Source organism: Temnothorax longispinosus, chromosome 12, assembly GCF_030848805.1.
Source record: "Temnothorax longispinosus isolate EJ_2023e chromosome 12, Tlon_JGU_v1, whole genome shotgun sequence".
Lineage (NCBI taxonomy): Eukaryota > Metazoa > Arthropoda > Insecta > Hymenoptera > Formicidae > Temnothorax > Temnothorax longispinosus.
In genome coordinates this window covers 7367729-7393152 of record NC_092369.1, presented here as the reverse complement: position 1 = coordinate 7393152, position 25424 = coordinate 7367729, and the positions used below count along the sequence as shown (strand labels likewise).

Sequence of the window (25424 nt, the reverse complement as noted above, 5' to 3'; positions counted from 1 at the left end):
CAAATAGAAACTGAATGTACATTTATTTAATAGTTCTTTCTCTTCTTTCTCAAACATTTTATCTCGATAGAGTTTTTATTCAAAATTCAGAGGTGACGTATTCTTTAATTTTTTAAAAAACTAGTAAGTTGTAAGACATTAAATCATTATTAAAAAAGAGTTTATGTATTACGAAAAATACATCTGCAATTTCTACTCGTCTATTTCACGCATATTAAAACGAAACATCTTTTGAAAATCTTTCGTTCCAAGAATCACAAGATTCTTTCCATAGTACTTTGTCGTCGCTTACTCCGGCTGGCTCATCTCGTACGTGTCTTTCCCTCTTTCCCGAATCTTCCTCGCTTCTAGTCTCAGCTGCTGGAAGTTTCACAGGCTCGAAACTCGGCGAATTAAGTGCTAACTTAACTCGCCCGCGCGAAACTTGATTCAGCGTTTCCGTGTGCGCGAAACGAAGGGGCTACGGGCGCGCCGACGACGACGAGTCACGTACTGGAACTAATTGCAGTTTTGTAGGGAACCGTGAGATTTCGTCGCACCTCGCGAAATAAAGCTGGAAATTAATTCTCTGGAGGATCGCGAAAGTAAACAGAGGCGCAAGATAAACGAGTCAAACAACTCCGCTGATCGTTATCGCACTATAACGTGTCTTGACACATCGATATCGATGCAAAATGAGATGTTTTCTCGACAACGAGAGATAGGGGTATATCTGTTCTCCGCTTCAAAATTATCTCGAGCAGGCGAAGGGGATCTAGGAAGACGCTCGAACGGGATACACTCTTGAGTCGGACCTCGTCTACCAGCACACTCGACTTTTCGAGCGTTACCTAAATTAAACAGTTAAGAGCCCTCCATTTTCGTAGCTAAATTGCCGCGAAATCAATTCCCCCTCGCTCGTGCGCTCGCGTCGTCTCTCACGCGCTTCAAGTGGGAAGCGTTTACTCAGAGATTTTGCTCCCCAGAGCGTCTTCGGTGCCCTATGAAAACGTATCCCTTTCGTGCATTTCCTTCCGTTCCGTGCGAACGCGACGATACCTCGTAAGTGTAGATGAGAGGCATCGCCGTACGTACACGGGTAACGTCCCTTTCATCGGTGGCGCATAATCATAATGCTACCTAGATAATGCCGGGTTCCGTTTAAGGCAGTAAATTGCGGTTTCTGTTTCCTTACGTACCGTCCGTGTGTAGACTGGCATTACCGCAAGTACAAGGACGTGTGTGGGACATGCGGTTGACCCGAGTGTAACGCGCAAAGGCCCGTTACCGGGGAGGTTTTTGAGCTACCGCGAAGCTACCGGCGACGACGTGGAGGAGGAGACACAGTGGCGAGGAATAAGGCAGTCTGCGCACTAGTACGGACAGTTATAATGTATACTGCTCGCACCGCGCTGTCGCTATGTAGTTGCGTGTTACTCATACCCCTCACAAATGCGCCCATAAGCTAATCTCTCCGGCTGTATTAAGCTGTCGCGCGCTCGCAGAATCAGAAATAATCAGATGCGATGCGGTTGACATTTCGGTCCTAATGGCTTTATTCCTAAACGGTACACTGTGCATTCCTTTAAATTATCCGCTATCTCTTGTGTTGGCGGAAAAAGAGCTACATAATTTAATTGGATTTAATTGGACCGGCGTATCTTGCAGTGTAACATATTATTTCCTTCTTTTGTTTTAAAAATAGCACGGAATATGTAATCACGCGTTCCGGTATATCTGTCGTTTAACTTGTATTGAGTGAAAAGCCACATGTGCGCATATAAAATAAGACGTCAAATATCATCTAGACACTTATCAATTGGTTTTCGTTATCCTCTGCGGCACTACCGGCGCTGTTTTATTCAATGAAGGGAAAGAGAAATAGCGAACGAACGCTCTCGGACGCGGCGGTAGAGAGTGCGATGTATACATAGTATATCGATCGAGTTCATTGCAAAAGCCGGAGTCCTCCGCGCGCGGTTTGTATTCGTGATACGCTCGACCGAAGTCTATTGATCCAATTAAATCCAACGTCACTCTTACGATCGTGTTTCTCCACCTCCGTTTCTTTCTCCCGTAAGCTCCGCTTTCAACGATTCATTGTTAAATCTATAACGATAGGAGTCCATCGTCTCTCCGAAAGAACGGAGACGAAGACGGGAGACGGAGAGCAGAGGACGGTCACCAAGAACTTGTGTCGTTTTGCTGAAGGATGATGTAATCCTCTTCCGTTTAATTGGCGAGACGTGACGGCAGATAATGACGGTGATTCGATCGATGACAAAGACGAAGCGTGAGAGTAGCGCTCTACTCCTCCCGGGACATTATCGAGATATCTTTTACCAATTACAGCGAGGAGCTACAACTCCTCCCCGCTAACTCCTCCTCTGTCGACAATTAATTTTTCTAGTGAAAGCACGTAATAATAATCTAGCTTATAAATGATGAAATTTTTTCTATTCCTACGCGGTCTATAAAAGCCAGCCAAGTTAAAATTACCTCTCACGATCGATCCATTTCACGAGGAGAAATGAAATTAGTCCGGTAATACATATATATATAATTTTAGATATGAGCAATTAGCTAGAAAAGAGGAAAGTAATTAGAATCGCTTATATTCATTATTCTGCTTTGAGAAATCTAAGACTAAATGAATTTATTCATAGTTCATATGCGACCGGCACGTTTTTTTTTTCTACACTTTGTACCCCTCGCGTTGCTTATACCTCCGTAGCGTGACAAACGGCCACTTCCGACCCCCTCGCCATTCTCGCGCTTCTCCTCTTCCCTCTCTTCTTCCTCTTTCTTTCTCTTTCGCCACCAATCTTGCGGCAGTGGGATTCTTTTGACGTGGGTCGCGAGGATATTCTGGCGCAGATTAAAATATAGATTTTATTGTTTTCCGGGCGTGTCGCGTGCGCTCGCGTACGATTTATACGGCCGTTACTCATGCCGGGGCTCGTTCCCCTCTCCGAATCACATATGTATAATAATTCATCCACGATGCGCGTTTTATGAGATCTTCTATTAGATGCGCCACGCCACCCCGGCCTGGAGCCGGTAACAAATTCGACGGTCGGACTGCCAATTCGTCTATGCGACGTCGAACCGGAGCATGAAATCCGGGACGATAATGATGACACGCAGCAGTGTCATAAATCGGCACAGAAATATACGCCAGCGAAGCATGAAATTTTTGAAGAATATTATATCTTCGTCTTTTATATGATTTCCAATATATCGGTCTAATGTTAAATAATTTTCATTTTACGATTAATCGATTTATTCAATTTTAATATTTTTCATAAATCGCGAAATGTGTGTAAATATAGAAAATTGAAATTACAGTTAATGAACTCACGGATTGGTGAAGTCATTGCACGAGTTGATTGCCCCGCAGTTTTCCATGGTTATTCTCGTGAATTATTATCCAGCCTTCAAATACTTATTTTTCTCTTATTACATTTTTTTTCACTGCAGTCTTTTTATAACCGCTTTCATTATCGATCAGTTTGTCTGTTTTCAGCGTCGTCTTGACAAACTGCCTTGTGGTATAAAAGATTGACAAGATACCGGTACGTGTAACCATGCCAGTAACCAATTCAATTAATTTACCCCATTTAGATTGTAGGCACGATTCTGGCGCGCGGCGATCGATAAATGCTAACGCGTTTGGGTATCGGTAATAGCGGCATCGAAAGCATCTGACGTTAGGTTCCGTACCTGCCAAGTAGGGTGAGCCTAATTAACAAGTACCGCGAGAAGTTGTCTGGGTATTAACGCAAACCTAAACTTATTCTCGATTTTCCGTCGAACAGCCGAGCTCCCTCGTTTCAATCTGACGTACTCGCCGGCGTATTCCTTGGGGATTCGCCGGCTGAGACTCCACGTGTCCATAAAACGGAATTGCTAACCGGCGCGCGGCGGTACCGGCAAGATTGTCGCCGACTTTTCCGCCGTCCGCGTGCGCTCGATGGCGTAATGAAGAAAGCCATTTCATAATCGACACCCCGCCGCGCCGGAGCTCCCGAACGAGGCACGATGGCGCTCCGACTTTACGGTCTGCGTGCGCTCGGTTTCTTGGTCGTACACGTGAACACTCGGGCATCGTCGGTGTGTGTAACCAGCGGCAGACTATGCTAACGGCGAGAGCGGCAAGCTCCACGTCGGCACGCCACTGGACGACGTACAGGAGATCGCGTGCCGAAGGTTACATCGACCGACGATCACCGCACTCTCCGAGCAACCGATTCTCTTTGCGCTACTACGACCTCACCTCTTCACCACCCCCTCGCAACCACGTCTCTCTCTCTCTCTTCTCTTCTGTTCTCTTCTCTTTTCTCCTCTCCTTCTTCTCTTTTCTCCTCTCTTCACTCTGTGCCTCCCTCTTCTTCTCTTCCCTTCTCTTTCTCTTACTCGTTGGCAACCTGACGCGCGAGCACCCCCCGAGCACGACCGACAATCTAACCGGCGCTTTATGAGAAAACGCTGAAGAGCTGCTTCGCTAGCGGACGTGCCTCCCGGCTGTTATTACAACAGAAACCACGGCGCCCGGCGCGATTAGAAAGGATGGAAGACCGGTCGGAACCGGCACGAGAAATTACGCCAATTTATGCGCTTGTACAATCCCGAGGTAAATGGAGACGATTCACCCTCTGCTTCACCCTTCTCTTGTACGTGGTTTGCTTTCTCGCTCCTGTTTCCTCTGTCTCTTTCTTTCTCTTTATTTTGCAGTCATTGCTTCCTCTTACGGTAATCATCCGGAAAGCATCTTTTATACGTCTCGCGTCTTCTTTCGTTTGAACTTTCTTCCTCGGGATGGTCGATATGGCTGGTTGTCGGAGCGTTGCGAGAACGCCACGTCCAATACCGAACGTACCAAGAAAAGTGTAAGCTTTCGCGTGGCTAAAGTAGATTACTGGTATCATGGTCGAACAGCCATACCATGTAAGGTGCCATCGCGCCATACCGCGGCCGCGCCGCGCCACGCCACGCTATGCCACGCCATGCTATGTCGGGAGCTTTCCGACGTGGAATTGGAAACTTTTCGGTTCCGGACCCGGGACTAACCGCACACGCTCTTGAATCCAATTCGAAAAGCGCCGCGAGTCGTTCTTCCTAGCAATTAACCTAAGAGGATTATACACGGGCGTACATACACAGCCTGTCGCGGTGTGTACTGGCACGGTAGCCCGCCGGAATGAAACTATCACGTGCTCGGTTTCATGGCCGTTTCAATTTCTGTCACTTTTAAGCGGATTTTGGTGCTCGCCTTATTAAGGCGCACTCGCACTATCGCTACCTACGATTCTACCTTCGATGTTACTTCGATAACTTGTTAAAATCGATTACGACGGATGTCTGCTGTTTGTAAACTTGTTCGTGTAATGAGACTATTAACGTTAAAATGGTCGAAACGATCATTTTCTTGGTCCGAAAATTATTTCTTCAAACGTCTATTTCGCGATCTATTTGGTAATCATGTTCACTCAGCAATATTAATCGAACGTTGACGTTCCGAAATAATTAAATTTGGTAATGGCAGTTGCATTCGCTCTCTACGGATCCTTGATACTTTATCAAGCGAAATCGTGCATTTGATTTTCTCAATTTTTAGTTATAAAATCTTTTCCATTATCAAGAACTGGTGTTCTCGATAACATTTTATAATTCATAATTGACCTTTTTTAGATTTCTTTCGGATGCTTTCTATATTTCTGCCGTGTTTACGAAGTCAGTGGCATGTCTTATCAATCCTTAGGAGAGTTAAACTTTGCATTGTCCATCGTGAATGCCATTCAATGAGAAATTGAGTGACACACGTGCTAACTTGGAATAATAACGCGGTCCAACGCAAAAGCTAAACAATCCTCGTCGCTAGGGGGACTATTATCAATTATTGTCTGCTTTAGGGGATTGGGACTAGCACCGCATTTCCCTGCAGCATCTGATAAACATTAGAACAGACGGTTGCAGCTTTATGTATATATTTCTCTCTCTCTCTCTCTCTCTCTCTCTCTCTCGCTCGCTCGCTCGCTTTCCACATCGAGCTATTGCGAGCCGGTGCATAACGTACATACCTCGAGAATGCGCGTTTTAGATCAAACCACATCATTATTCGCGAACCATGTTTAGTACTTGGCTTTGATCTATAATTAAGTGCTTAACAATCGTGGTATAAACGAGTAAACCGGATATTATTGGACGCATGTCTTCCACAACTTTTTCAAATAATTTTCTAAATTTTTCTTGCCGAACGAAATTGACTTTTCTACGCAAAATCAGCAATGAAATTAACGTGCGCAAAAGAACTGGCGTAACGACGACTACGTCCGGCAGTACAATCGAGGGAGAAATGGCGAGGAATGAAAATGTACAGTTTCCTTAGGGAAGGAGGACCGTAACGGCAATGAATGCGAGTCGGTGATTCTTGGCCATTAGAGGAGGCTCTAATTGCTGAGTATTTAAAAACAAGGTCTTCCTCTTTATTCGTTCGAGTCGTTTCAGAGTGCTTTCTTAGCCAGCGAGGGGAGAAGACGAGGAGGAGAAGGAGGGGAGGGGTTTGCCCGCCGTGAAAACTTGTAGAGGTAAAATGGTCACGGCGCTCACTAAGTGCGGGTTGCATGCACGCGCGCGCGCGCAGCTGCAGATACTCGAAACGAGAATGTAGGAGTATATCGCCGTTGTTGCCGGTAGCATTTGTAAACTAGCTTTTGATAGCGCTACGAAATGGCGTGGCGGGACTGCTGGAAGTTTCGTGCTATTCTTCTCTTTCTTTTCTTTCTTGCTTTTTCGCCTTCTTTCCTTTTTCTTTCAACGCGATCTACCTTCTTCCTCTCTCACTCTCTTTCTCTCTCTCTCTCTCTCTCTCTCTCTCTTTCCTTCACCTATCTCTTTCTCAGTCACTATTACACTCTCGGCCCGCTGCCTTGCCTCCCCTTTCCGCAAGTTCAACGGAATCCGCCCCTGAATCCGACCAACGAGGAAATAACTGACGCTCCGTAAGTCTCTTCCGGAATATCCGGCGCCGCCGCTGCCGCATTCTCCGCCCCTCACCGAATAGGTTGTTCCCGCTTCTTTTTAGCCCGGGCGTCTTCAAAGCAATCGCCTCGTTCTTTTTCGCTAATGCGCCGCTTCTATTTCGCTCTTTGCCGGTAGTCTGAAAACTTACCTCAGTCACGGTTGCTGCTCTGTTACGTCTTTTCTTTTTTTTTTCTTTCTTTTTTTTCTCCATCTTCCAAAGTCGTTGCGCGCTCATTACACGCGCATACGAAGCCAGCCGCAATAATTGAATGCAACTCTTCCTACCGTGGTTACCGTAAATCGCATCTGTGCTCGCGCACTAAGTATCCCCTTTATTTTTCTGTACCGTGACAATTATCAGGCTGGAATTTCGCTCCTTCTCTCTTCTTTTCCCCCTCGTAGATGATTATTTCGTTCATCCTCACGCTTTCTCGCGAAGTCCAATCCGAGAGAGAGAGGAGGGGGACGGTTTGACCCGCCCGTAAACGTCGAGGCAAGCACGAGCTCGCCATTTGGCGACAGGGATGAAAAACGTTCTGGAATCTGGCAACCCTTCTCCGTATGTAAATTCACCGTGGGAGACGGATGTGTGTACCCATACCTATCTCGGTTGGATTCGCGGCGCGTCAGGCACACCATCACCCTCCCGCCCTACACACCGTCGCATCTACCTCGATCTCCGTTCATTCGTTCGGTCGAGTCCGTCCGCACGCAAACAGACCCATTCCTCGCCGTCGAAGTCAAATCTCTATATGGCGAACAGCAGCACCAGAGAGAGAGGAGTGTCGCATGCCATTCGGCAATCGTCCAGTCGAATATTCGCTCGGTGATCATGAGTGCGCTTGAGCACACTTATTAACACGGGGTGACGCGAACGCGTTTGGATATGGATATTTGTTGTGTCAACACGTAATCTTATATTTTACACGCCTCACACGTTCTGCACGTAGGCATCGACATTTGCCGCGAGTGTACTGGAAAAAGGAAATCTATATTTTCCCCTTTCTCTCTCATTTCGAATATTTTTTTATATATTTGAAATTTATTGAAATGCGTAGGAACGAGTATCTCCCCGGTAAAGATAAATTCAAACCGCGCGGAGTCCAACTCCCCCGCGCCGTTATCGAAGGAAATCTGTGATTTCGGTCGGATGAATTGATTTATCGACAGACAACGGGTGGGCCAGTCGGAATAAGGACACGATCGAAAATAAAATCTCACCGTGATCGATACGAACGGCGTCATCTGGTGAAATCTGTCTCGAGGATACGTCCGCGTTTTCTTATACGGCTTATCGCCGTCGATGCGCGGATCGCTCGTGAAGAGAGGCTGGCGCGTCTTTCTAGTCATCCGATTTCGGGCGGAGGTAAGACTTGTTTACCGGATTGTTTACCCGGTTGCGCGCGACGCTGCCGCGCTGTCGAAGTCGCGATGCACTTTGCTGGACTTTGGCCGTAAAAGGGGCTCTCGCGCATACTGTTTGCCGAGGCAAAGTTCGCAGTACGAGCGACGTTGGAATTTACTGGAGGTTTCATGGAGGCGAGAGAAACGTTGCCACTTGGCAACCACGTCCGACATTCGGGCATGCCTTAGGGATACTGCTCGTCCGTTTCACGGCAATTGTACACAGCATTTCAACTTGTGGTGCTCTATAAATTTCGGGGGAAGATATTTCTTAGCATAATAATCGTACGTTTTCTATTGCTTGATAACCGCTTTTACAGTCGATTTTCCTACTTTCAGGTGATCTCTCATTCAGATGATCTTTCAATAATATGCGAATGAAACTTCTTGAAGTACTCTGCTTTTTATTTTCATTTTTTATATTGTAGATTTTTTTTTTTTTACGAGATCTCGCTTTAATCTAAGATTAACTGAAAAGGATGTTTTGCTGCCGGAAATCTTACGTTATGAATCGCTTTCAAATAAGCCATCGCCTTCTGGAAATCGACATTATAACGAAAAAGCGACGCTCTCGAGAGATTGGTCGGCCGACATTATTCTCGACCGTATCTCTGGGTCTACCCCCGGCGATCCACAGCCGGGTATACTATTAAATTTGATCATGGCCGGGGCGCGTCATAAAATTTATATCCGTTCGAACTGACGTCGATCGCCCGGTGGATGACGCCGCGAAATCCTGGGACGATAACGGGCATAAAAACCTAACAAAACGATCCTCCTTCACGTGCCTTTTCGTCGTCTCCTTGGAAGTTAGTAAAAGGAAGTACGTTTTGCCACTTGGTATGCTAATATCCGGCGCCTTTAATCCCTGATAACGGTGTCGTTAGAGATCCCGTTGCCTCGTGAGCGCGAAGACGCGAGATTGAGTCGAAGAAACTCGTTCGCCACTCGTGTAATGGAGTTCCACGTTCTCTACTTCCAAGACACGTATTCCAAATGTACATGCATTGGAACGGCTACGTATATGCCTGTCGAAGAATGAGAGGGTGGTATATAGACTCACGGAACGAAGATGGGGGATAAGAGTGTGGTCGAAGGGTGAGAGGGTGAAATGAAGCTGAAATGACTTTCCATCGTTCTTCCTTAACTTCGTCCGCCTCATCGATGCACCCGATCGAGACGGGGCTATAAACCTCGTCGTAAGTATAAGCATAATGGCAATTCTTCGCGAAGAAAATGAGAGTGGCGACGCGAAAGGGGATGATTGGCGAGGAAGGAGTACGGAGGGAAGCCGGATGCCGGACGAGAGAATTACGTTTCCGAACGACCGTCCCGGTAGCCCTCCCAGGATCATATGGTACCGATTGCGGCTTGCGTGTGCCGCGTGCGTCGATCTAAACGAAGATTAATGTCGGCGAAAGAGCAATTTTCCATTTTGGTCGTGGACCCTGATGGGTGAATCGCCAGTTTGCCGAGTGTTCCCCCCCTCCCCGCCCTGCCAGGCGTCCACAGATAATTTTAGAACTACGAAATTGTGTTCTTGCAAATCCGTATAATTGCGGAAAAACGGAAACCCGAATTAATTCGGAGAGCGACCGGGGCGAGCGTGTGTGTCTGGGCGCACGAATAGATCTAGTATATGACCGAGTTCAGCTTGCGAGCGGAAGCGGCGTCACATATCCGGCTTCTGCGAACTAAGTTCGTCTCCCATCTACCGCGCGAACCGGGTTACCTACCCGCCCCGTTCTCCAACGAGTCCTCCCTGTACGGCACCTCGACCCTACCCATCCATCTATCCATCCAGCCATCCATTTATCCACCCGTCCGTTCGTCCGTCCGCCCGTCCAACCAGCCGCGTGTTAGTCGGTGCGGTGAAATCTCACGAACGCAATTATCAACCGCGGAAACAAGCGACTCTCGCTGGTGATAGAGGATCCCGATTACTTCCGTTAATTAATATCGTTGCAGGAACGTTTTACGTTCTCGAATCGATTTCTGTCGCCTTGTACCTCCCGTTTGCATACAACGTTCCCTTCTTTCTCTTATGTTGTTTGGTGCGATTTCCGCTATCAAAAAGATCGCTCTTTTTCATCCCTTTTTTTTTAACGTTCATATAACCGCTGTTATTATATTATTGCGCGAATCTATCTTCGTTATGCGACGTAATTGCTAAATTCAAATTGAAATTGAACAATGTAAACGCCCGTAACGTGTGAAAAAAATTTTTCCCCCATGAAGTTAAAAATGTGAAAATTTGAAGAACGTATACCGATCCGGTTCACGAGTTCAATCTGCGGGGAATTCAGTACGATCAATTTTCATTTCATTTTTTATTTGGCCAAAGTGCACCGTGATAAATTCCAATCAGGCGAGCGTACATTTTTATCCAGACCGTGCGATATGACGTTATTGCGGCTAGAATTTTAGTAATTGGTCGATTTACCATTTTTTAAATATTTTCACTTCTACATATTTAAACACTGCATTCACTTATCACTATACACTCGCTGTGAATGCAGTGGATTATGTAACTCGTCAATCATGACGCGAACGTGTTTTACATTAAAACGACATTGTATAAACATAAAAAAAAGAGATGGATTTTTTTTCGACGCGATACTTCATCTACGTCACTTAACATCCAAATTGCATTTCGGATCTAATATTTATCCATCTAGATTTATATAGGAAAGTATTGCGTGCGAGTAGAATTGCACGAAAAATTTATTAATTCCGGTACTTTCGAGCGTAGCTTGAGTCTCAACGTTGCGTGCAGACGCCGGGGCACTATTTATGAGAGGATTTTTCAAGAAACTTCTTCACGGATATTTTCGCACCTTCCTTTTTGTTATTTCGATAATTAAAATCCGTCCGTTAAAGACAACCGATGTTCTGACATTTCTATCGCGCTCTCGCGGCTCTCTCGCTTCTGTAGCGTGCGGGCATATTTGTATTCATGAAACGATAAATATGTACTCGTGCGCGTAGGTGTGCATCAGCGCGATGGCAGATATCCGCATCTAACGAACTGACGCGGGGTTACGTTCATGCGGTATCGGTACGCCATGGCTATGGCTTGTTTCTCTGGCGTGGAGAGCGACATCGGCTCAAACCATATTGCGTCCTTTACGCAAATCGCGTAACCTAATGCGCCCCGCAACTGTAACGAGGGTGTGCCCGTTAACTCTGACCGTAATTTAGCGATGCGGTCGTAATCCCAGAAATATATACGCGAATTCGCAGTTGAGTGCGCGTTGTTGCGGAATAACGCGTCGCTTCCGGTTCTTGAGATTCTCGCGAGATGATATGTGTACCAAGTATTTATTATATTCACAATCAATTATGCAAATTGATTAAGTATTAACAAAATTAATTAAATATTTGTTAGAGTGATGCACATTTACAGGTTATACTCATATTCTTTCTATTTACGCGAAAAAATAAAATATCGAAAATTATATTTGCCCAGCTACGTAAGCGGAAGTGAATTCTTTTTGTACGAATTTGATGACTCGTCACAGATTTATCACATGAAGAATTAAGCAGAGCAATAGCGATTAGAATAATTTGCCTAAACGTCGAAGTTGAAGTTCCGAAGTGTATTCCGCACGAAATATTCCACGCGAACCGATCCATATGCTCATATAATCGCATGGCGCCGTTAAACGCATGTGCAGGAGAGCGCGCGCGAACGCGTCCTGGTCCGTCGATGGTGAGTAAGCCGGCTGCTTTTGTGGCGCGGAATATTAGTCCATTAATGTCGGCCATTGTGCTCGCATGGCCGAGCCAGTCGACAATACGTCAACGGTTCGACTCCGCCACAATGCGGCAATAATCGAGCTTCCTCCTTCTCTTCGTCTTCGCAAGCTCTCGAATATGTATAGACACGCGTGCACACGCGAAGCGGGATTCTGTTCGCGAATTCGTCCACGACGTTCCATCACGTACATATAATAGAACGTGCCCCACACATACACGCACGCACATTCGGACCAACCCCAACAACCATGGAAGACGCGGTTTAAGGGACTCATTGTAATCCCTAGCTCGTCGTCGACGAACCGGGAAAACCACGACACGGTGTGCCTACTGCGTCCCCTTCGGTCGGGCTCTCTTGCCGTTGTGCTCTCCTTTCCTAGCTCTCGTAAACGCCCGGAAATCTCTTGTCCGCCTTCTTGAACGAGGTTAAAGTCTGATTATGCGCCGCGGACAATACCTCCGCGGTCTAGTTTGCATTCGCCAACTAAACGGCCATTCGCGGTCGTCGAGCACTGTTTTGGGACCGGTGCGTTCTACTGAAGGAGCCGGTAGATGCAGAACACGTCGCCGAACGTAGGGATCGCGAAGGAGAAAAAGGAAGAGACGAGTTGGAACGCTCCACCAAGTCGTAGAGAGACGAATAAAGAGTTTATTTCTTAAATTTTCGTATGATTCTGGCAGATTTTCCTTTGCATGAGCATCGCTCTATACCAGTTGTTTATACTGAGATTAATTTGCAATTACGGAGTTTAACGACAAAGCTCTCGATATTTCTCAATATTTGAGAGTGTGGAACAAGTTTGAGATTTTTCATTGATAACGTTTTAATAGGTTTTTTACCATAAATAATAATTTAATTTATATGTCTTTCGGTCTCCTTTACGTGGTCGGCTGAATTTTGTCTACATCAAATAGAATGACTTCAACGAACGATTCGTGAACACTAAAACGAGTTTAGTAGCCAGCGATGCATTTTCAACCTGCCGGTTACACGCGTGCGCACCACTGTTTTCATTAAGCCATCGAAAATGTTTGCTTGGGTCAACGTCAAAGCGCCTTTGGGATCTGCGACCACATCGCCTGCGTTTCTGTCCCTGTCGCCCTGCCCCGTTCTTTGTTGCCCCCTGTTCGTTCATTTTCACTACGTGCGTATTACATGTACACGAGAGGTTTCATGATACTCTGTAAGCACAATAGAAAGCATGGTCCATCTTTCCGCGTTGTTAAGCTTGAGGACGATTGAAAGGATAGAAATTTAACTAGCATTTCTTAATTACGCACTTAGCGATATTTCCCGGTATTTAGTGATGCGTCTATCCTATTTGAGTGTCGATTTCTTTATCACCTATTACATTCGTATATAACTTTGAATAAAGTTCTAAAAGAAGAAACGGTCCAACTTAAAATCGTCTATAACGTACGGAGAACTCAGTTGTATATATTTTTCAAACGTAAAAATTGTACGGTGTTTTCAGCGCGATCTTTAATTTCATACTTTGATCTTCACACCGATTGCATTTTCCTTCTTTGTATAAATGCTTCTGTAGAACGTGCACGTGGTTACACGCTGCGAATACACCGTAAATAAATCCCTTTCGAGTAGTCTTTCACCGGCTTGACCGGGAGATTTATAGCAGAGACCGCGGAGCGCGTAATTATGTGGCGATATAATGAAGCGTATCCGGCGTGTATAGCTGGAACGATTCACGGCGTGGTGATAGGATAAGGAGAGACCTTTCGTGCTCCGACTTAAAACTCATGAGAACTACCCTCATCCAATTAAGGTATCATCCTGCCTTCAGGTGCGGGCGTTTTCATCGCGATGGGGGACGGCTGCTGAGGGGCAGGAAGACAGAGGGGACTCGAGAGGGCACTGAAAGGCGCCCGTGCGCGTAGAGATCTACAATAACGATCCCGCAAATCTTCGTTACGCGTTTAAGTCGTGAAAATTCCTCATTTAGTCGCGCAATTCCATCTTACCCGTCAGGCGAATAGTTTAAAATAATTCCGTCGTGATCAAAGAGCGAGGCAACGAGAGAGGCAACTTTCGTTCGTTCGATCGCGTGCCCCCGCGAAATAATTTATCCGGAAGCATGCATTTGTTGCTAAGACCCACGTTCATGCCCGCGAGTTTTCGAGGCTTCATGCGAGTTTGCAGATAAGCGGAATCTCGCTTTATGAGTAATTCTCGCGAGATTTTAACTTCTGTTTCCGAGGAAAAATGCGAAATTATGATGAAAACGACGTTTAGCAGTTATAAAGAAATATATCCTTCATTTACAAAAATTAGCTCTGTTTCCATGTCGGTGAGTTATTACACTCGCGAGAAACGGATACTAATCAGCATTCGCGTGATGTAAGACGAAGAATTCGATCATCCAGTTCTCGTGCTGAAATTGCGCTTGCTTTCCGCGTGCTGCGCGCACATTACTTATCATTAGAGCATCTGCGCGGATTATCCGGGCTACACAAATATCTCCGAGGTATATAATTAGCGAGTTATACGCGTCGCCGGGAGCGTGGAGCGTGGAGCGCTCGGAACGATTAAATTCTGCAGGAGGTGTGAAAAGCTCGCTCTTAACGAAAGTCTAACTTAATATAAGCCGCTGGCAGGCGGCCGGCTCTTTCTCTCCTTCTTTCCTGCAGGCGCTGCTACCTGCTATCGCCCCGTTTCGCGTCTTATCTCCTTAATATTTCAAATCCCGAATTAATTCTCATTTTCTTATCGTTTTTTTTCCCCGTGTGTTCGATTCATGATTTTCTACGAAGTGAGATCGTGTACAAGGGAATTCGTCCAGAGGGAGAAAGGTATGTAGATCGCAAGGAGATGGAGGGAGGGGAGAAGGGGGGCAACTGCGCCAAGTAGGAGTCGATAGCAAGAAGGTCGATGGTGGTGGTGGCGGCGGCGGCGGCGGCAGCGACGACGATGGAGAGGAGAGAAAGCCGGAGCGCGCGCGAGCAACCAGGAGAACCACCCTCATAAATATTCACGATGAAATCTACCCCTCGATAATAACGGGCCCCGAAATATACGCGCGAAGCGCGGTATCTGATAGGGGCAGCATCGCCCGGGCGACCGCGCCCCGCTTAAACCCCCAGGGTGTATTAAGTACCAACATAGAACGTTCCGCTTTCACTTAGGTCCCGTTCTGTGTTCCGTCGTGTAGCGTCGTGTTCTCTCCACCGGCGCGTTGCGTTGTTTCCGATACCGCTGATTCGCGCAATTTTCGCGAAATTCGTAATCGACGCGCGTGTGTCGCGCGCGACCCGGGCACGCCGACAATTCCCGGCCGGACGGGATTTACGATTCTATCTGTTCTGTCGTCGCGCGTCTATGAGCGGTCAGCGGCCGTACGAGAGGAGAATTGATAAAAATGTTCGTGGATTATTTGCGGACGAGCGGACACAAACGCTATTCTTTTACCTGTCGCCCCAGGTTCTCCCCAGGCGTGCCTTTGCTTTCTTTTCACCTTTCCTTCAGCTCGTTTTCTCCCGTCTCTGAATGTAACTCTTCTTTTTCCCTATTCCACTCTTTTACGTTTAACATTGACGAACTTTCTCCCGTTTCCTCTTCCGATTTATACTGTTCTCTTCCCTTCCTTGACAATGTCCGCTCCTTTGGGCGAGTATATAGTGGAACGAGACCGTGTATCCGACCAGGAAATCGCCTTGGTTTCGTCAGAGTCGAATGCACCGGAGAAAATCGAAGTAGCCCTTATAAAAAAGGGAGAAACGCGAAGACGAAGCCCTGGGCATTTCTAGAGGGGCTCGTTTTCCTCCCGTAGCCTTTGTACTTGTCATCCTGATTCGATTCCTGCGTTCTTTTCTAGGAAACGGACCGCGGATAAAAATCCCCTTTGACGAGATATTGCAGGAAACGTTACATCGCGCTACACTGACGTTAAACAAAATCTACACTCACACGAGAAACGTTCGTCCGCGCGTGTTTTGCACTCGCACAGCTAGGAGCTCGTACATAGTTTCACAAAGCCAATTATAAATTTTGCTTCGGATAAATATCATAACGTAATGAATGTCGTGTTAGAAGAGCACATTTTGTCAATTTCGCCTAACTTGTATAATCATAAATATGATTCATATTCTTATTACGTCCTTTGTCCCTCGAAATTCTCGTGGTAGATCCATTTTAGAATCTCGTGATCGTTGCGACATTGTTTCGCTTTACTCTAATTCGATTTACCTCTGTCTGTGGATTTATGAACACACAAAATCTATATCCAATTCGAATATAACTTCGTATTTCCTTTTCGATATTCTCTCCATCCCCGCGCTACACGCGCGCGTATATGCGTGCGCGTATCTCGTGTGTTCGAGCCGGTCGATATTATCGGCGCGAACTCGCATCTTTCCACCATCCCAGTCACCATGTCCGTTCGGAAATCCAACCTCGTTCGCTCCACTTCTGTCTGGTCGCTGCGTCCAAATGAGATTTTCCATCGACCAACCAGCACGCTCCTTCTGCACTTCTGCCTCGCGGGAAAGAAATATTTCGCCCTGACATAAAGGCGCCGCTCCTCAAGGAGCGACGAGACCTCGTTCTGACGTCGCAGGAGAATACATACACTCCTGTAACTGAAACCGCTCGCTTAGAATTCCATTTCCATTGCACGCGCAATGTCCCCACTCATCGCGCTCTCACGTTACGTTCTCTCGCCATTATCGTCTTCTTTCTCGCGGACAATTGGAAAGTATTTTATGCCGCGCTTCTCTTAAACAAATGGCCGTTCTGCAAGTCATAATTGGAGAACAGATTTATCTGACACCGTGTAAGCGCCAATTTGTGACGAGATTGAAGACAAATGCGAATTAAACAATTCTTGAATTAATTAATTATTTCAATTAACGTAAAAAAAGCGTAAGAACACGCAAAAGAAAGAACGAGAGAGCTTGCATCAGTAATAGTATACGTGATTACACGAAAAATGTGTGGAATTTCAGTATACATGTATGCTAGTCTCTCTGGCTCTTCTTGCCATTCTCTCTCGACTCTTATTTCTATAATACTCGTGCTAAAGCATCTTTTACTCTTGATCTCGTTACGCATTCAGAGCTCTCGGAATAGTTTTCATTCTTTGTCTTACTTCTCTCATAGTATGGTCGTAGTTAGTTCGGCATTTCGCAGACAGTTTCAAAAACGGTTTAGCCATCAATATATTCATTTACCTTCGTTGAATATTGATAACGTTACAAACAATATATGTACATTAAGCATTCGCTATTATATGAGGACGGATTAGCGAATATAATAATATAATATGTCTATTGATCCTAGTAATTGTTTAATATAATTTTCAATTAATTCCAGCGAGATTACTGGCGTATTTTGTATGGTTGGAGTTTATTGTTGTATGGGAGAACGATATTTTGGACATTCCGGGAAATACGATTGCCAGATATGAAATAAAGATTCAAACAAAAATGATTCGTGAAACTGTTGCTATTCTTGTCACATAATGTGAAAGATTGAACTATTAATAATATCTTACAATTAGATGTTCTATTAATAGCGTACATTACGTGAGAATGGACGAACTTTTTTTTCTTCGTTAATAGTTCGAAAGAGTTCGCGAAGGTACGCTAATTGGCCTGATTCCGTTTGTTATACGGGGAAAAAATGTGTGCCATTTGCGGAACGTGTAGGCACCAGCCTAGTAACTTACTCCGCGAAAGTTTTAAATTTACACAACTTGGCAAACTTCTAAACCTTCCGAAAGTTCGGAGGGGGGCAACTTTTGCGGGCATAAAATACCAGCTGGAAAGTTGCCGGCTAAAAGAATATTTCGCAATATCTTAAGGAATTCCGCGTTCCGCATATCGCGTGCCGCGCGACGTCTCTTTGGGCGTCTACCCGCGCGAGAAGTTTACGTCGGATCCTTTTTATGGACCGCGCGCGTTATCTGGGATATCGCTTGCCGTTAAAGCCGGACGTATTTCGAGAACAGCCAATGCATTCCGGTTTCGGCGAGACGCGCCGGGCAGAGCTGCAAGCAGCTCGCGCAGAGGGAGCCGGCCCAGAATCCCGGTGTGGAATCCACGTATGCGGTGACGCAAAAAACGGCGGTCCGCTTCCTGGCACGAAGATCGACAAAACGCGAAACAGACGACGACGGCGAGGATGCCACGGCAGGAACTAAAGCCGGATCCTTCTTGCTGGTACCTTCGCCAGGGCGGTCGCATTACTGGCGGTCGACAAAACCACCGTCTGTCACAGTAAATACTCACCGTATGCATACCAGGCATCTTGCAAATCCTTCCATTGCGAACTGCTCGTGCGGGTATCCGGCACCGGAGCGAATTACTTATCCACGAGCTTGGAATTTTCAATCGCCGAATTCAATTTAATCGTCTTGCACACCCGGGAGATCGAAGGATATTCCAGGGTTATTTTGCCTCTTCCTGGAAACACATATAGTTTTCTAGAAAATTATCCTTGAAATTGAGTATCTACATCGTCAGCCAATTTAAGAATAGAGAAAATTCTTTTGCAATTTATATATTTTTAGCTTTCTTAAAACATTTATGCACAAGAAATTTTTATAAGTAAAAAATAAAAAAAAAAAGATATATTTATGAAAAATGTATGATGTCTGAGATCTTTTCGCTCGTACAATCGAATTTCTTATACTTTTACCAATCAAGATTAAAAATGGATTTTGTATAAATGTATAAAGTAGCACGTTTTAAAATTATATTATACCGGAAAGTTTTACAAGGCAAGCACAATTGATTGAGATAGGAATACGCGATACAATAACTTTTTTACGTAACGAGACAGGTAACGAATATCTTGGACGCGTTTATAAGTTAATAGAACGTTATAAAAGAGATGGCGGGAAAGGAAAAAAATAGCATTTGAACTTTATCGCGACGGGATTTTCTGTCTACCCAGAACTATCGACGGTTCTCAATTTTGCGGGGCGGAGCAGCGACAAGCACGATCCGGTCTTCGCGAAGAATCAGAAAAGTCGCACCACCTCGAGAAGAACTTCCGGTAAAACTTTGCGAAAATTACCTAGAGATCGAGCGTGTTCATGGTAGCGGAAAAGGGAACGCCGTGGCGATCTTTTTTCCCGTGGAACTTTTCTTCCATTGATTACGGCGTGCCGATGTCGCGGGCGTTGTAACTTTGTCGCTCTCTTGTTAAAAAGGTCTTCAAATATTTTATTGTGAGAAGCGCGAAAAACCTCTGCCGGAATGAAAGAGGACTTATTTGTTCGCGGAATTACGATCAAATTCGATTTATCACGATTGATAACAATCGTGCTGCATGAGGAAAAAAGCAATTTGCATGAGAAATTTTTACTATCGTGCACAATCTCGACAACAAATTTAGCAATATGATACAATATTTATATCTCGATTTAGCCATCTTAGAGCTCAAGGCAATGACGCGACACGCAAGAAATCGACTTGCAATTGATATCGCGGCTACGTGGACTAAATTCCACTGTGTATCACAGCAAAAAAACCTCGATGCACCGAGATCCATAAGCACGATTCGACCGCCACTCCTAACCGAGCTCAGCTACCCCGATCTACCTACGTGCCGGTTTACTATCGGCTCGCACAACCTCGCTCTCAGTTACCTTCGCGTTTGCCCCCTCGTGTACACCCTTCTACCGCACATACACACACAACTCTGGCAATCGGCGGCGAAAGTCCCCGCAGAGTGGTGCATACGAGAGCGAGCACAACGTCCGTAATGTTTCCTACACCGGAGATGTTATCGGGAAAGCATAGCACACGTAAACGGGATAACGTATAGTTATTTGTATCAGTATATACAGTGATCGATAATTATCAAAATAAAATGTAATTTTATTCAGATTAATGAAACTAAAAGAGGAAGAGAGCATCCAAAAGATGCGCATTAAAAGATTCACCAAAAAATTTAATTAAATGGAGCACCGAGAACTAAAACTAGATCTGATATTTTGATGAAATTCTAATAATTAGGATGTAGAATAAAGCTTTTTTTTTTTTAAGAAGCTTATATTCAACAAATGTGATTTTTGTCTTATCTGTCTTTCGTTTTTGGCGTTTCAAACATTATCTATAGCATATTCTTTAATTATACATTCTTTAGAACTTAAAACATTCTAAGTTTTATTTCAGTGATATTTCATTTCATTTCTTTAATTTTATTATCTTAAATTTATTTAGCTTGTTATCGCTTTAAACACCTAACTGATGAGCTGAAATATGATCTAGATATATTACGCACAATATATGTAGCAAGTACAGTATATATAACACATACACTGACGGATAGTGTAGTATACTGCGGGTATATAGTTTACTCAGTATATAGTTTAATAGATACGGATAATCGAAATGTTCAATAGCTTAGACTTTCGATTTACGGGCGAGCAAGTTTCTACAAAACATCACGTTCCCCACATCCTTCCGTACAAGCTTAACTTCTTTCCTTTCCCGTTGCCGCTTCGTCTCATAATACCCGAGACCTTATTCTCTCATCCGTGCCTCCGAGATAAACCATCTATTCGCTGGATCGCTTCCCCGATTTCAGGTAACGTGGCGCGATGTTGACGCAAGACAACGATGTACTGCAACAACAAAACTTTGGCGTACATACAGCATACAGTGAACGCCCAACGCGAAATAACTCCCAAACTTTTAAATAACCTTATCGCAAAAGTGCAAAATAACATATTTGTGCTTTTCGACGGAAGAATGACGACGTACCGTTTTCATTTCTTGTAAATACGAATTTCTGCGATCGTAATATTGATCGGCGATGAAGTCATATGCTGATTGCAGCATTATTATTCGAGTACCGCGCTTACTTCTATTTATTCTGCAACTGGAAGCAAAGCGGAGGAACCTACAACAAGTTGTATTGTTTCTTACGCCGCTTTTCCGGTTTGTGCGTCAATAAAGCTACACTTCCGCACGGGAAAGCTTAAGCAAATAAACATTAAATGCACCGTTTAAACAGAGAATTGCCGGAGACAGAGGTCCGCAGTCTCTCAGTCGTTTTTTTCCCCCTCGATTTCGAGGAGCTGCTCATCGTCTGCCTAGAAAAAGAGGAATCTACCCCGCCGCGCGCCTCCCCTACGACCTGCGGAGTTTTATCGCGCCGTAAGACGAAATTACGTGTCGGAGAACGTTATAAAATCGCGGTGAAATCGCGAAAAGAGAGCCGTAAAGAAAAATCGATGGCACGTTCGCGGATGCTACCACCGTCTCGTCCCAATCATTGACGGAGATTCGATACCGTCGCGTCGATATCGGATCTGTTGCGCAATCTACGGTTAATTAAGATCGTAGATTCGTCCATGCAGCTAACCGTAACGCGGTGGAGACTAAAACTTCGTCCCCTTCCAAAGCGAGCTGTAGTCTTCAGCTGCATTTTTCGAGAACGATGAACGCGGCCGCGAACGTTCTCTCTCGCGTGATCTCGAAAAATCGTTGTCTGGTATCTATACCGAGGCAAGCAAGCAAGCGGCTATATCACCGGGCTCGAGAAGCCATACCCGGTCATTCGTCGCTCGAAGCGGCAGCGAGATACCGCGATGGACGGATCGAGCTGGCTTCGGGAGCGTGGAGCGGAGCGAAGCGAGCGCGCGAGGACCGATGTTCATTTCATGGGCCGTCACGTCGTATCAGTCCAATGGCGCAAAGTGTGATTTTTCCCAGGGAATTTCGGTCTGTTTAATAGAGATCCCATATCCCGATCCGCCCGGCCTGCCGGGTTTGAGTTACGCCACCGTCACACCCCCTCTCCCCTTCCCCGCACAATTCTCACGCTAGTCGATCTTCCCTACCTTCCCGTCTTTCACTCTTTCGATCTACTCTCCTTTTCCTGCTGTATGTGCGCTTGTGCGCTTCATTCCATCATTACGTCTCGTTCACCTCGTATTCGTTCTGCTCTTGGCGCAGCTCTATTTCGCCTGGTTTCGTCTTCGTCATTATCCTTTCTACCTCGCGTTCTCCGACAAAGCTCTCTTTCCTCTTCGTTTCACAAGAAGTTTATTACAGGTTACAGCATTAATAAATATTGCGTTCTGTCTGTCACATCTTTTATTGCGCGTTTCGTCTGACTGGATAGGAATTAACTGAAGACGCTACACTATTTATTTATGAAAGTATCCACTTGCGAGTGTTTTACTCTGACAATATATATGTAGACGAAATTGAAATTGAAATCAACTCGTTTACTTTATAATAAGAAATTGTGCGTGTCGGCAAATCGCAACTTTTATATAACATGACGAAACGGAACCGATTTCGGATACATTTCTTCCCGGCATTCGTTCTCGAAGTTCCTTTTCGCGTAGTATTCGAGAGCGAAAAAGTAAGACCGGCGTGTGTAGTCGATGGCATTAGCGAATCTCGAGATTTGTTAAATGTTGAAGGCACTCCGCGAGAAACTCCGCTACGATTTAGACGTCAGGACGAGAGCGGAAACCACTTTCCGACCACGAAACGTAGCCCATTCTAGTGTTATTTTTCTTGCTCTTGTTTCAACTGCGGACGTTTCGTTGCGAGTATGGGATCGCCTCAAAGATAAATGACTTTTGCATTACCTTTATCATCGTTTTGGTCTCGAAAGACTTCGGGAAAATCAAAAGTCAATGGAAACTTTTGAAATTATATTAATAATGTATTCCTAAAAATAAATATTATATCTTTTCAATTACAATATCAATCAAACGAAAAATTATTTTTATATATCGAGATGTGTATATGAGTAGATTAAAAAGACACACACTAAAATTCATTTTCCGGGACCGATAAGCTTAATGAGTGGCTCCCTTTCAGCACTCGCCGTGCGATTATGTCTCAATTATTTCATGTCCGGCGCTTCGCGGATATTCGATGGCATTGTCGCGTAACGCTTGACAGCAGCACAAAGCTATTGTTTTCATGACGACGACGCGATACCGCCATAATTAACTGGCTCATCGTCAATCGAGTGGCGCAAGCGCGTGTGCACACACATATTTAGGTCTATTTCACGGTGCAATTTCGCCGCTCTCTCAACGTTACGCCATACTCGCGTAATGACCGTAATTTCCTTGCGTGGCCGATTAAACGATCGATTCAGTTTTCTTGCCAAATTATCGCCGCCGGTTGTTTACGACCGTAATCAAAGTCGCCGAGCGGCCTGCCGGAATATTTCGCCGCGGTTTAAAATGCCATGCAAGGAACGTGCTCGTTCGGGCAAGTGGACCAACTGAAAAACAGAATATTTGGACCGACGCTGAAAAGTCTAAACCGAATGAACAAAAGCAGCGCGAAAAACTCGAACTAAATGAACGGCTTCCGGCTGAGTTTGCGAAAACTTTTGCCGTGAAAACAACAATCGTTTAGGAGAAAAAACGCTGAACTCGTAGGAAAATGAAAAAAAAAAAGAAAGAGGGTGAGAGAGAAGGAGCAAGCTCTGGCTTGCGCTTCGTGAGGAATGATGAGCTTTTTTTTAACAAAGCGACCGTTCTCTCTCTTCGGAGGAGAAAGAAATCAAATAGTTCGTAAAATCGGTAAACTAGCAATAACGAGTTGTCCAGGAGGGAAATCGCGTTCGTCGAAAGGTTCATTCGTAATGGCCCTGTAAAAGTCGAAACAATACAAAAGATCGCGCCGTCTTCTAACTGTCGCGAGCGAATTTCGAAGTTGGCGTCTAATCGATCTCCATTTCGAGAACCGAAGCTCGTTCCGAAGTTTTTACCACGCGCGTCCATCGCCTCTCGTCGCAGACCCGATTCGTTGGTAAGCATCCATTGGCCAAAAGAGACGATGTGGTTAGGAGGTGAGTGGCGGTTCGTGGTACGGTGGTCCTAGTAAAGTTCTCAGTGTGCAAGCACGTTTAGCACACTTCGAACCGGGCGGGGAATCCAAGTGCGGGAAAGTACAATTGCGGCGGCGGTGGCGGTGGCAGCAGCTCTCGCTCCATCAAGTATTAAAACTTCTCAAATCGACGCCGCGGTAAAAAAGAGAAGAAGAATCGCCGACACCTGCGAGATTCTATGCCATTACGCCCCCGCGCCTCCCTCGTTCTCTTTCGTGCGCGAAACCAACCCCCCTATTGCGTCCCCTACCGCGCGCGCCTCCGTTCGCGAATCGTTCCCGTGCAACTTGCGTCGGACCCTATTCTCTCCCCCCCTCCCCCCGCCTTCGGATTCAGCTCGTGCTCGTACCAGCGCTTGTATTACACAATCAAATCTAAGAGGCGTCGCTTTCTGCAATCACGTAAACCTTTCGTAGAAACGACGTGACTTCGGCCGCACGCTATTTCTTATACCATGGTGGCTACCATTTAACGACGATATATATGCCTCCTGCACTCCTGCGGAATTACTTCGTCACGCCGGCTAATTTCTTTGTATTTTGTCAGATATACAGGCGCGCTCTTCTTTTGCGCGAAAACAATATTTTTCCCCTAAATCTTTGCTACTCATCTGGTCGCGTGACGTTTTATCATGACGTATTTTATATCGACATAAAGGAAAAACACTGGAAATCTACATATTCTTGCGGATGGAAGACTTTTCTCGTTACACGAACAATTTCGTATGTTTTTCACACATTTGACGTTAAATGCGGCTATTTTGCTTTTATTTTATGCTGGACGTTGGGTACTGGACGTTAACATTATTTTAATAACGTAACATTACCGCGCGCTCGAGTTCGCTTAAAAATTTACGAGGAGCTGTATACAGTAATGGGGAAAAGCGAAATTGCAACAAGAAGTCCGCATTCGAGATAATGCAAGAATCTAGGAGAGCCGTACCGTAAAGCTTGCCGCTGACCGACCCTCTCTCGCGGCGCGATTCTATAACGTATAATAAGGTGAAGTCGAGATTTCATTGGTCTCCCCTTTTGATTCAGTGCGCCGCGCCGTAGCGCTGGTTAGACTTCCGTTAGAATTCCGATAGCTTAGCTCTGGCTGACTGCCCTTTCACGGTTGATGCGTCGGAAGAATACGAAAGACGTTGAACGGGAATGGAGAACGCGAAGGAGAGAAAAAAAAATGAAGCGAGAAGGAGAGCGGTGAGAAAGAGAGAAAAGGGGAAAGCTTCCGTAACCACGAAGACACTCGTCGGAATGCCGAGAGGCGGCGGTGTCGCCCGTCGCGGAGTCGCATTACAATAATTGAATTGCATAGGACACGCGGGTCTTCCCACCTTCAAAGAACGCAAGAAAATAGCTAGAAAGCTTCTCTCGCGGGGAACGAGATGGCTTCCGGAGAAAGAGGTGGGTCTCCGCGTCACGAG

General features: G+C 45.5%; 1 protein-coding gene and 1 long non-coding RNA gene across 9 annotated transcripts in view; one reads left to right on the top strand and one right to left on the bottom strand.

The window, feature by feature from the left end:
• Positions 1-18565, bottom strand: part of LOC139823291 (uncharacterized) — a 78208-nt gene extending 59643 nt beyond the window's left edge. Inside the window, exon 1 of the long non-coding RNA XR_011734732.1 lies at positions 18409-18565. This is a non-coding gene — a long non-coding RNA (uncharacterized lncRNA). The remainder of the gene's footprint in view (positions 1-18408) is intronic.
• The window catches only part of Lar (tyrosine-protein phosphatase Lar), a 380644-nt gene that overhangs the window by 178809 nt on the left and 176411 nt on the right, over positions 1-25424 (top strand). The window lies entirely within an intron of this gene.